The sequence below is a fragment of the Pseudorca crassidens genome, chromosome 3 (genome assembly GCF_039906515.1).
Source record: "Pseudorca crassidens isolate mPseCra1 chromosome 3, mPseCra1.hap1, whole genome shotgun sequence".
Classification (NCBI taxonomy): Eukaryota; Metazoa; Chordata; class Mammalia; order Artiodactyla; family Delphinidae; genus Pseudorca; species Pseudorca crassidens.
The window spans coordinates 19707960-19722255 of record NC_090298.1 but is presented as its reverse complement, the minus strand read 5'-3'; positions in this window follow the sequence as shown (position 1 = coordinate 19722255).

The following is a 14296-nucleotide window of genomic DNA, read 5'->3' as shown; positions in this document are numbered from 1 at the left end:
ATAGATTTGACTTACCAGAATTGTTAGACAGTTTCTCAAATATCAATTAAATAAGCAATTCAAATAAGCCTGCGAAAAATCTAAGGTTGTATTTCATTGCTTTGGAAGGCTTAGGAAAGAGGTTTTTTATATCTTAACTTCTATAAACATAGAAGTTTCTTCTCATAGAAGGGTGCTAAATGGCCTTTATCAACTCTGTGTTTTCTGCATTCATTCCCATATCTTAGTGGAGAAGCCTGGATCTAACTTTCTCAGAGTGCCTAACTTACACAGTGCCAGTTTGGATTCTCCTATTGAGAGATATTCCTGCAAAATTTGGAAGTTGGAAGGTAATACTAAGCAATTATTCACCAGTGGAAGCTGTGAACAGGCCCATGGATGTCGTCAGTGGCCAACTTTGGGCTTTACCCAAAATTCCCTGCTGTCCTCAGCAAAATCACCCTTTTCAATTGGTCAAGCAGATGAAATCTTCAAGGACAGCTTGCCTGCACCTCTTGTACTTCTGTACTTCCTCAGAGCCTCCTTGACATTTACTACTTCGGGTCTTCCAATGGTCGTATAAGCCACTAATTACCTGCATTCAATCCCTTACTGCCTGAAATACCTGGAGTGGTTTATGTTTCTCTGACTATATCTGACTGACACAGGAGATAATGGGAGAAGGTGTGCACATTAAATATGAGAGGCTTTGTATTTTGGAGAGTTACTTTTAAATCTCAACTTAAAAAATGCAATGTTTTACTAAGCCTTAACTCAGTATTTGAGACAAGATGAGGAGAAATTTGTAAAGGAGAAAAGCATTCTGGGAAAATGGTTTTTAATACTCCAAATTATTGTCAATTGGTCAGAGGCCATGACATCTCTCTTTCCTCAGTTTTTCTAGATAGGATTCTTACTTTGCATTTTAAAAAATCTATGATTTGTGTAAGATTACTGAAAAATGAGAAAGGAGCTACTCATGATTATGGTTTATGAAAACAATATCTTGTTATGTAGAAATACATCTACTTTTAGAGAAATAAAATATATTAAAGTTTCTAAAGTGAAATTCAAATATATGTGTTGTATTTTACAGGTTGAAAATACAAAAGTTATACTGTAGAAGAAAGTCAAACAAGACAGATCAAAATCATTTATTTTTAAAACCTGGAATTTTAGATCAGACATAAAAAGTTATCAAGCTATCATATACTGAATATATATTACATATGTATAGTAATTTAGTGTATAAAAACTGGCAATTCATAATTCTTATTTCATCAATAACAACCAAAGATTCAGAAACTTTGAAGTGACATATACTGATTTTTATTTTAAAATGTTATATGTGTCTTGGCAGTAATTCACTTTGAAGTAGAAACCATCTGCAGAAAGAATGAGTCATTTTGTACATTTTGTTTGAAATTTTTGAATTGCTTTTTTCTATAATTAATATTTATGTATGAAACTTAAATTGTAAGGTGTTGTGTTATTTCTGATTATATCTGTATAATCACTACTTTGACAGTGGTGAAATAATCTTTCCATAAAAAGACATATCTCTTTTCAGCTATTTTATCATTATAATGGTAGAACTAGCTATGGTTGCTTGTTAAATCTATTAAAGCTTAAACTGTGAGTGGCTACTATTAAAAATTTTAAATATTTCCCTCTTCTCCCTGCCTCACAAAAAGGTCAAGAAGGTCAATAAAATTTTATATTTATTCATATTTCAAAATATGTAGTCAAGTTTTAGAAATGGATGACGGTGATGGTTGCACAACAATGTGAATGTACATACTACCACAGAAACATATACTTAAAATGGTAACTTTTATGTTATGTATATATTTCCTCACAATAAAAATACTGGAAAATTATTCTATCATTTACTGTTAATCAGGATTCATCTTCATCCTTTTTCTCCCCCCTTCAGCAGTGATCAAATTATAATTGATTTCAGGTAGGCAGGGTTGAGATACAACAATAAATATTTTGTTTTAGTAGGTAAAACTTTAAAAACTGTAGGGAGAAATTACTAAAATATTTTATGTAGAATAGAAGTCAACTGATTCATGATAGGCCACTTTATATTTAAATTTATATAATATAATTTATATTTAATGAATGAGCTGAATTCAGACATAATCCATAAGAAAAATGGATTGACTTAGACTAACCATTTAAATAGAGAGAAAGGGAATTATAAGAATTTATATCTAATTAAGATGGGATCAGTCTTGTGAAGAAGATTGGAAAAGAAAAACAGAACAGCAGCTCAACTCAGTAGTGACAATCCTATGTTGTTCCAGTGCCAGAGAAAACCTTTTCTTTGTTTAATAGTTGTGGGATATCCAAACCTGATTTGCCTCTTGCCTGCCCATATTCTCTAAGGGAACTCATTCTTATACACTCACCCCTCAGCTTTCACAGAGATTACAGTCAGTCTCCCAACAGAGATAAGAGAAGCCATGTGAAGCAATCCCACATGTACAGACAAACCCTATGGCCGCTACCCATAACCCAGCCCTTACTGAAATCAGTAAGCATTTGATGAGGACCAAGAACACACAATGAAAGAATAGGTTAACTTCTTTAGAAGGAAGTTTGGTGGAAAAGAAAGAGGACATTTTTCTTCCTGTCTCAGTTTGGAAACATTTAAATAACACTAGAAATATTTATATCTTGAAGGTTTGATAGAACCACTTGTGAAAAATCAGTCTTGTTTTATTTTAGAAAGGAGCTGTTTGACAGCTTTCTCAAATCCTACCATGATAATTGGTTTGTTTACATTTTATGTTCTCCTGGTAATTTATATCTTCTGAGAATTTGAAGTCAATTTTCAAATTTATTTGAATAGAGTTGAGTAAAATATTGTCCTATAATTAGTTTCCTCAATATGGTTATGTGATTATTCCCTTGTTTGATTAGATTAGCTTGTGGTTTATCTATTTAATTAGTTTCTTTCAAAATATGAACTGTCGAATTTATTTATTAATGCTAGTATTTGCTGAATATTATTCCATTGTATTTTTATCCATTCACTTGTTTATGCATACTAGGGTGGTTTCCAACTTGGGCTTTTACAAATAAGGCTACCATGACTTACTTGCACATGTCATTTTATGAATATATACTTTTATCTGTCTTAGATGAATACTGAGAAGTGAAATGGCTGGGTATTATGGTAACTATGTTAAACTTTTTAAGAACCTGCCAATTGCTTTTCACAGTGGTTGTATCTTTTTAATCTCCCACCAGCAGTTTGTGGTGACATCCAGTTTAGCGAGACATTCTTAACAAATTTGGTACTCTAAGTTCGTAAATTTATCTATTTTTATAGATATGTAGTGCTATCTCATTTATAGTTTTAACTTATATTTCCCTAATAACTACTTGAAATATTCTTCCACGTGGTTATTTGCCATCTGTATACCTTTTATGGTAAAGTATCTTTTCAGATTTGTGTACTATTTTTTTTAATGTGGGTTAACCTTTATCTTGTTGAGCTATGAGAGTTCTTTATACATTCTAAAACAAAAGTCCTTTGTCAAATATACACATTGTAATTATTTCTCCATTTTTTGTATCATATTTTCATTTAATTCATAGCCTCCCTTGAAGAACAAACGTTTTAATTTTGATGAACTTTAGTTTACCATTTTTTTATAATCCATGGTTTTTGCATCCTATCTATGAAATGTTCACTTACATCAATACCCAAATATTCTCCCATATATTTTCTAGTAGAAATTTTATAATTTTTGTATTTATATTTAGGTCTATGATCCAATTTGAGTTAATTTTGTGTGTGAAGTGAGGTGATGGACATTTTTTTCCATACAGATATTCAGTTGATTCAGTTGATCCTGCACCATTTCTTCAAAAAACTTTTCTTCCTCACTGAATTGCCCTGGCATTTTTGTTGTAAATCAACTTACCATAAATATGAGTTTAATTTTGTACTCTCAGTTCTGTTCCATTAATCTCTGTGTCTTTCCTTGTCATAGTTTTACCCTTATTCTTACTTTCATTCATCTAAGTATATCTTCATTTGTTCTTTATGCTTGAATGATATTTTTGCTCTATATAGAATTCTGAGTTGATTAATTTTTTTCTTTCAGCTATTAAAATTTTTGGTTTCTTGTCTTCTTTCCTTTCTAAATTCTGATGAGAAATCTAGTCATTCAAATTGTTGTTCATCTCTATATTTTTCCTTAGATGATCTCAATAATTTCTCTTTATCTTTGTTTTTTAGCTATTTGACTATGATGTGCTTATATACGTCACTTAATTTGAGATTTCAGCCATTCTATTTTTATATTTATCTCCTCTTTCTCTTTTTTCTCCTTCTGAGGTTCTAATTTTCTGTATGCTAGACTTGTCTTACAATATGGCCCCATATGTCTCTGAGGTTCTGGTTGGTTTTTTTTCTCCCAAGTCTTTCTCTTTCCTCTTCAGATTGCATAACCTATCTTCAACTTCATTGACTCATTCCTCATCAACCTCATTTTTCTTTTACACCTTTCAGTAATTTTTTTATTAAGATGGTATTTTTTTAAGAAGTGTTTCTTTTTTATATTTTGATTCTCTACTGGAAAATTCCAATGCTTTTCTTTTATCATAAATCTGTGTTCCTCATTGGGCACAGTTATAATAGCTTCTTTAAAATCCTTGCTTCATAATTCTAGCATCTGAGTTATCTTGGAGTACTCATCTATTATATGTCTGTTCCATTGAGAATGAGTTACATTGCCCTAGATTTTCTTATGCTAAGAACTTTGGATTGTATCTTGGACAGTGTTAATATAATGGAAACACTAGATTCTGTCATATGTCTCTAAAGGGTGTTGCTGTTTTTATTGTAGAATCCAATTAACTTGCTTATACTTATGTTTCAAGCTATGGCACAGCCATGTTGGGCTGATGCTTAGATCTCGACTCAAACAGTTTTATTCTACCTTGCTCCTGTGTGGTTAATGGGTCAGCCTGACTTGGGCTGACCCATTTTAGACAGACTTTGGGTTCTCTTTCTCTGTCTCTCTCCTGTTTGGTTTACTCCCTCATACCTTCAGTGGTCATTCCCCTGCTTTCTTTGGCAGAAAAGATGGAGGCTTTCTATCAGAGTTTTAGGAACATTACACCATCACCACATCTGTGGTCTCCTTTAGGGCATATGTGTAAAAACCAGGAAACTAACTTTGTGCTGGTCACCTTCCTCAAAATTTCAAAACCTGTTCAAAATTTGCTTACATTTCTTCACCTACTACAGCTCTCAGGCAATTGTTTCTTGTACTGTCATCAGAATTTTTAGTCTATATGTGTGAGGCAGTTAGTTTGCTAGGACCCTGCTCCTTTATACAAGTAGTGGAATTCCTATATACACAAAATTTTGACTATTTTTTTCAAGATTATTTACCAAATATGTTGTAATTTATGTTTTGATTTTCTTTTTTTTTGGTATTGGGGGAGAAAGCACAAAGTATAAGGCTGTCTAATGAGAATCAAAAGTATTAGAGATCTGATCCAGTATCAAATTTTACTAATAATTTTAAGGTACCATTGAAGCAAGAAGAGACCAGAATCATCAATGCAGTTCCCCAGGCCCTTTCTTACAACATCCAAATGTACTATAGCCCTGATTAACATATGAGGTTTCCATGGGATAAATGAGTTCACATCACTTACAAAGAAGATGTCATCCCAGTCATGAAACATTCCCATTGTATAATCAGATAGTTATGTACTATATGAGATATTTTCCAAAGAGTCAGGCACCAAGTATATTTAGTATAAGAAATCTTGGACAGAATAGATATATTCTGCTGAAAGCTCTATTAAATAAATTTCAAAATATTATTAGTTGGTCTCCTAGTTTTTATTTCATTAGCAAGCTGTTTTATAAGAGTTAAAGATTCTTTTGACCGCAAGACACAACACACTGACACCAGCATAGTGTCAGCTTACAGCTCCAAAGGACAAAAGGCTGTCAGGTGTGGCCATGCTTGGGGTTGCACCCAATAACATAGTAACAGCAAGGTGGGGTTGTCGGAGGCAACTTATCTATGGCAAGTGGGGTGGAGTGGATTTAGCTAAGGGCTTCCAATGGCTTGGCTACTTTAAATAATTTCATGGGATCCAGGAGCTGGGGGCTGTCCAGGTTGTCTAGTACCTGGCCCCTGGGCAATTAGGGCAGGAGAAGAGTGGTCCTTGATTAGGAGAGCCTGATAAGGGAAATGGTTAAGTGTAGATTTAATCAGCTGCTCTAGAAGGGGAGCTGACCAGTTTCTAGGCAGAGCCTTAAAACTGGATCAAGATAGCATTTTTAAATAACTATAATACACATGCTTAGAAGGGGATTCTCCCTGGGTCACCTTTATTTTCTGTGTTCACTCGGTCAAGAGGGAATTGCAGACCTGTCGTATAACTATTGTTTCTACAAGGCATTAGAAAGTGGTCGAGGGGAATTCCAAAAGCAAACAGGGAGTCCAGTTTCCCTATCCATTCATGATATTTGGAGGATACCACCTCCCAGGGTATCCTGTACCAGTAGGAGGCAGCTAGGGCAGGTGGCAATCATTCTTAGCTGGAAAACGTTGGCCAGAGATCACTCTCCATGATTCCATTCCCTTTGCCTATTCTGGGCATGGAGGAGACCCTGAATCTTTTGAATGTTCCATTGCATGTGAAATTCAGAGTTGAGAACAAGTTGAACATCTCTAGTATTACAGGGTTATATTTTAGAGCAACAAACACCATAAAAAGGAAATTCTATATCATGTTAAAATATGAAAAATGCTACAGTGAAAAGAAAACGGGAATGTAAAGGAGAAGAGAAATTCCTAAGCAGGCTTGTATATTTGCTTCCAGAACATCTTAAATACCGATATTGGATGTTTAAGAAGAAATTATAGATGTTTTGCATAACAGAGAAAAAATACCTACTAATATGGTCACTTATTTGTGCATGAATTTTGTTTTCTCTAGCTCAATTTTTATTATATTTCCCTAAGTGTCTGATTTGATGTGCAGAGATAAAACTATTATAAATATTTACTTAAATTTAAATTAAGAAATAAGTTATTACTTATTAAACTTGGTTCTGTTATATAATTTTCAAGGCAGTATGATCTAATTTAGAGGATAGCGATAAACATGCTTATCACAACTTAAAACTTTGCTTAATGGCTAAAATATGTTGCACCAAAGATAAAAAAAAAAATGTGTATCTCCACATTTTTAAAAGTTAATCTAAAACTAAGTATTTTTTTTTGTTCCTCTTCTTACACCAGGACTCAAATAATACCTAGGCCATAAAAAACAAAAAATAAAATGAAGGGTTCTACATGTGCAAGTCCACATATTTTATATATTTGTTAATCTTAAAAACAATATTATGAGGAAATAGCGTTTTGGTATTGAAAATGTCACTACCATTTACTTGCTTACTATTTGAGAGGATGCTTATTCCATTGCTCTCAGAAATCATTTCTATAAAAAGCCTGTTTCTTAGTCAGCTTGGGCTGCTATAACTAAACACCATAGACTGGGTTGCTTAACTCTTGTTTATTTCTCACAGTTCTGGAGGATAGGAAGTCAAAGTTCAAGGTGTGGGCTCTTTTCCTATCTTGTAGACAGCCTTCTTCTCACTGTGTGCTCACATGGCCTTTGTTCCATGCATGTGCATGGAAAAAGAGAGAGGTGTCCTGTCTCTTCCTCCTCTTATAGGGTCATTAATCCCGTCAGGAAGACCCCATCCTCATGACCTCATTAACTCAAATTACCTTCCAAAGGCCAGTCTCCAAATGTGGTCACATTGAAGCCTAGGTTTCAAAATATGAATTTTGGGGAGACACAGTCTGCAATGTTCTGTTTTCATTTTTAATATGACATAGTCCTCTTTCCTATCTATGGATGATATTAAATTAGTAACCCTGGGCTTACTTACCTTAGCACTTCTGGTCTTGCTAGAAGGTTTTAGGACTTGTTTTTTTCCATGAGACACTTTGCCTTTAGTTCACTCATAATAAGGTCAAATATTTGTCTGTAAGAAATAAAAAATAAATAAAACCTCCCACTGAATACTAAATATGACATTTCATTTATTTTATGTAGTCAGTATAAATAGCAGTATCTTAAGGAAATAGAAGCACAAATAAATAAACTCCACAACAGTTTCAATTCTACAGGTAATCTAATAACTTTCTTGAACATAAAAAAGAAAGTAAAATTGCTGTCACTTCCTATGCCTGTGTCATAGTTTTTCATTTACAGAATGGAAAACTAAAACTGAGGGAGGTTAAGTTCTAGCATAAAGTTGCAGAGCTAGTGTGAATTTGCGGGGTAACAAATAATACAACCAAATTCCTCAGTGGCTTAACATAGCAAATTTAATCTCACTTATGCAGATCTGGAGGGCACCCTTTGTCAATTCTTCTCCATCTAGCCTTTGTTCATCTTATCCTTACTCTTCCTCCACCATCTTGGCCACAGAGAAAGAGAAATATAAGACTTTAGGAGCTACTAAGTGGTTTATTCTGGAAGTGACATACATTCTTTTCCTAGTTCATTCTGACATAGCCCTTTTCAACAGCAAGGAAACTGGGAATTTGAGCTTACCATGTGCTTGGAAGACATGGCAATAAGGGTGTAAGCAAGCACTGATTTTAAATACACAAGTAGTATGAGATAAAAACCCAATTTGAACCCAAAGCTGCTAACTCCAGAGCTTACTAAATTAAAATGTCATGTCTAAGAGTATAAAAGAAGTATTAGAAGACACGATTCTCTCATACTCAATTTGTCAGAATAGAGCAAAGACACATCTCTAACGCACAAGCGTGTTTATATTGAGGACTCTGCTTGCAACTTTCAATTATTTAATAATTTCAACAATTTAAAATTGTTTCTAATTAATTCTGACAAACAAGTCAGATGTCTGTTAAACTGAATTATAATCACACATCTCTGCTATTCTCTTTTATCCTACAAAGGTTCTTACTCTCGCTATATTCTTGACATTTAATGAACATCTTCCGAAAGAATGTCCATATTTTGTTTTCTTAGAACAATTTAAGTTTAGTTGAGAATATGTTGGTTGCATATTCATATTATAATGTTGCATTTCATTTTCCCAAGACTGTGGATAGCAAATTGAAATAGTATCTTCTCATGACATATTATTTCAAGAGAAACATACTCACCATCATAGGAAAAGTTTTTATTATAGCACTTAACCCCCCGAAAACAATATTTGTGTTGTGTGTAGTAAGAGTTGAAATTTTAACTATATTGATAAGATGCAAATTATGTCATGTTTTATTATTCAGATTTTCCTACAAAAATAGAAACTCAAATAGTGACTTGGAAGTTATTTTTTAAAAATTCACTGTATTATTACATTTATTTTATAATCACACATTTATTCCTACATATGTCACATCACTTTTAATGAGGATTCTAAATGGGAATAAGGAAGCATAACCACTCAACGACTAAATTTTAAAAAATAATACATTTCCCTTTTCATATTCTGTCAAAATCAAGCATCAAATTCATTTATTTTTCAAGTGAAGAATGAAATAATTTCCTTGTAAACCGACACTATTCACTTTTGCCTTACATCTGAAACTGATTGTTTTAAATGACTACACAATTACACTTTAACTTTCATTGCCAAAATCCATCCATAATGTGGTGTTTAAGTACATTCTACTTGAATCTCTTTCATCGTCTGGATTCTGCCACTCTCCACTACACATCTCTTTCTTCATGGATTACTGTGTCTGTTGCTATCATTGTTAGAATATTTATTTAAAAGGACATCTTAGGGCTTCCCTGGTGGCGCAGTGGTTGAGAGTCTGCCTGCCTATGCAGGGGACATGGGTTCGTGCCCCAGTCCGGGAAGATCCCATATGCCGCGGAGCAGCTGGGCCCGTGAGCCATGGCCGCTGAGCCTGCGCATCCGGAGCCTGTGCTCGGCAACGGGAGAGGCCACAGCAGTGAGAGGCCCGCGTTCCGCACAAAAAAAAAAAACAAAAAAAAAAACGAACATCTTAGAAGATCAGTGGAAATGAGAATACAGTTCCTTTGTTGACAGCCAGTTCTATTCCAGGGTCTTCAGAATCAAACTGGAGGCTGCCTCATGATTTGGCAGACGTGGGATTTCACAGACTCAAGGCAGAGAGGCTGGGCTGAAGTAAATTATATGGTTGTTTTTGTTCTCCAAAACTTAAAGATTTAATAAAATTATGATATAATTTATACATTTCTTTTATTAAGTCCTAGTTTATTTAACTCTATCTATCTATCTACCTGTCATCTATCTACTATCATATTCTCTTACTACTTGTTTCCCAACATTTTCGTTTATTTGAAAATCCATTTTATTGTATTTAAAAATTCTCTTTTTCTTCTGTCTGGTCAAATTGAAAAAGGACAACTTCAAAAATCAAGTATAAGTTCTGTCAAAGACTGAGAAGACTCTCTAATTCTCACCATTTAACTTATCTTTATTAATTCTTTGCCACGAGCAGGGACCACAATCCATTGATCCTATGGCGTCTTTACTGTGCCTCACTCCCTTTATAGCCTCATTTCTTTCCATTCCAAACTTAACTTCCGTGGTCGACAGTTATCATCTCTCCCGTTCTCTTAATTTTTTGCTCTTATCTTGCTTCATTGTTTGTTGTTGATGTTTTGCTAAATCTCAGCCCTGACTATATCCAACTCTCTACTTACTGAGAGCCTGCCCTACACAGATAGACCCGGCCTGCACAGGACCTTTGCATCATACTGACTTTTTTCTTTCATCACTCATCGCAAGAAAGCCCTTATGCTGGTCAAAAATGGCCTTATATCATCCTGGTCAATTTACTCTTGCATTCTCTTAGACCAACATCTCATACATTATCCTTTGTTCTCAAGTCTCTTCTACTCTCCTCATTTTCAGCTTTGACCTTGAGCCTTACTTCATTAAAAAACATTGAAACAACCAGTCGAGATTTTTCAAAAACTTTATTCACCACATGAAACTTATTAACTAGGATTCCTGCATCTGTGTCTATACATCTTTCCTTTTCTCTGATTACTTTGAGTGAATCAGTCAGTTTTTCATTAAAAAACAAGCCCTAGAAATACACTTTAACATAATAATTAAACAAAATTATATACTGAGTAGTTTTAATAATATAACTAGGCAGGTACAGATCTAATATGCACTCAATCCCATAACTTTCTTCTGCACAGAGATTTTCCCTAGCTCCCTCACCACTGAAACCCTCCCTACTTGAACTTTTCCTTTGGAATGTTATTTTTCTCATCTAAACAAAACAAAGCAAAAAAAAGCAACTCTCCTAATACTTCTTCACCTTTTTTTAAATCACTCTCAACTCTCTCCTTCAGTTTACAGCTTTGCTTGATGAAAGAATTATGGTCATTTTAATAACATAATTGAGCAGATAAGTATTTAACATTTTCAACCACATAGCGCTTAGATGCATTTATTTTTTTATTGTTTTTCAACTGGAAGATAGGGGTTTGATTTTTACTTTATTTATTCATATTTTATTTTTGGCTGCTTGGGTCTTCCTTGTTGCATGCAGGCTTTCTCTAGTTGTAACAAGCAGGGGTTACTCTTCGTGGCAGTGTGCAGTCTTCTCATTGCGGTGGCTTCTACTATTGTGGAGCATGGGCTCTAGGCACCCGGGCTTCAGTAATTGTGGCATGTGGGCTCAGTAGTTGTGGCTCATGGGCTCTAGAGCGCAGGCTCAGTAGTTGTGGTGCATGGGCTTAGTTGCTTCCTGGACCAGGGCTTGAACCCATGTCCCCTGCGCTGAAAGGCAGATTCTTAACCACTGTGTCACCAGGGAAGTCCCAGATTCACTTATTTTAATTCAACAACATCATCCAGCAACTAAAATCTTTTAGCAAGTATTTTTTATAATATAGTTTTAGTCTTTTAATCAATACATTCAATATAATAAAAATTACATTCTTCAAATATTTGTATTTTTAAATCATTTTACATATGGAGTGTGTCCACTCAGTATTTTTATGAAATAAGGAAATTAAACCTTATAACGTTTTCAAATTGGGTAATGCAGCACTCTTAAAATACCTTACTTGATTTTTTTTTATTTAGACCTACTGGTTAAATATATTGATTAAATATAATTTACTTAAAATTATTTTATTTGAAATAGTGACTGTGTTGGCCTTAGAGATGAGAAAGAAACCAATGCACAGGAATCCAATTAAGTCCTGTGCACCACGGCAGTAGTTCTTCTACATTCCACAAATATGTCTTTGTGGTATAATTGAATAGTAGCCATGGCTGTGAACTGTTCCTAGAGTCCTGAAATCTGGATCCATATTTAGTATGTTTTTCATTGCAGACTGGAGAACATTGAAATACAGTAGGTGGTCATAAAGTTCTCAACAGGAAATATTGAAAAATACATGTTCCCAAACAAATTCTACATAAAAAAACTCATGAAAAATACCCCAACAGAAAGACAATGAAAAAATAAAATTTTTATCTGTGTGGCCTTGCTTTTTGCTTTGATTTTAGAAATTTGAAGATATTTTTTTAAAAAAAGTTTAGATAGTTAATATAGTTTATGAAAAGCATAAAATACTTTTTTGTGTAATTATTTTCCTACTATTTTAATTAATAGGGCATATTTTTAACTTGCTATAACATTAATTTAGAAATATGAGACATAGGGACTTCGTTGGTGGTCCAGTTGCTAAGACTCCAAGCTCCCAATGCAGGGGGCCCGTGTTTGATCCCTGGTCAGGGAATTAGATCCCACATGCCACACCTAAGAGTTCGCATGCCACAACTAAAGATCCCGCATGTGGCAACGAATATCCTGCATGCCACAACTAGGATCCCACGTGCCACAACTAAGATCCAGTGCAGCCAAATAAATAAATAAATATTTAAAAATATGAGACAATATTTCTGGGAAATATTGTTTGTTTTCATTAAATTAAAAAGACTTACATGAATATACCATAGAGGTTAACAAAGAAAATTGTCAAAAGACATGTCCTGTTGAGAAATTATTCCTTTAGTATACACCAAAAATATTCTGAAAGAATAGCAAACTCTTAAATATCTATAGAATCACCTGCAAACTAAATATACATTTTTTTAAAATCATTACCTTCAAAGAATTGTATAGGAAGTGATTTGTCTTGTGGTTTAGGACTTCATTTTATCAGTCAAGTTAAAGTCATCCATGTCCAAAGTTAGTCAAAGGGTATATTTACATTTTAAAGAAATCATCCAAAGCAATGAGATCTTAAAAAGGCTTTCTTATGCTTCATGACTTAAAATAATATTTATGCTTACTAAATCAAAACATGAATCTCCAAGATATATGATAGAAAAAGTTACTCAAAGATATTTAATTCTCAGTCAGGACTGATGAATCTTTTTCTTTTTTTTTTCTTTTTTTTTTCCGGTACATGGGCCTCTCCCGTTGCGGAGTGCAGGCTCCGGACGCGCAGGCTCAGCAGCCATGGCTCACGGGCCTAGATGCTCCGCGGCATGTGGGATCTTCCCGGACCGGGGCACGAACCCGTGTCCCCTGCATCGGCAGGCGGACTCTCAACCACTGCGCCACCAGGGAAGCCCAGGACTGATCAATTTTAAACCCATACTTGTTACCCATTAGATTTGTAACATTTAGCAAATTTTAGAGGTTGTATTGCTAATTGTGGAATAACAATCTCGAATCCTTTTAAGTCTCACTTTCTTCATCTGTTAATTAGTATATAAGACAAGATCAGTGCTTTTAAGCAACAGCCCACAGGGGAAATCCAGCCACCTCTGGTTGTGTGAAAAATCATTTTATTGGAAGCAGCCTCATTCATTCGTTTACATACTGTTTATGGCTGGGTTCACGTTACAACTGCAGAGTTGGGTGCTTTTTTTTTTTCTTGCAGTACGCGAGCCTCTCACTGCTGTGGCCTCTCCCATTGCGGAGCACAGGCTCCGGACGCACAGGATCAGTAGCCATGGCTCACGGGCTCCGTGGCATGTGGGATCTTCCTGGACCGGGGCACGAACCTGTGTCCCCCGCATCGGCAGGCGGACTCTCAACCACTGCACCACCAGGGAAGCCCGAGTTGGGTGCTTTTGATAGAAATCACATGGCCCATAAAGACTTAAATATTTAGTATCTTTTAAAAATATTTATTTATTTATTTTTGGCTGTGTCGGGTCTTAGTTGCAGCACATGGTATCTTTCATTGTGGCACATGGTCTTCTCTCTAGTTGTGGCATACAGCGTTTTTTTTCTCTCTC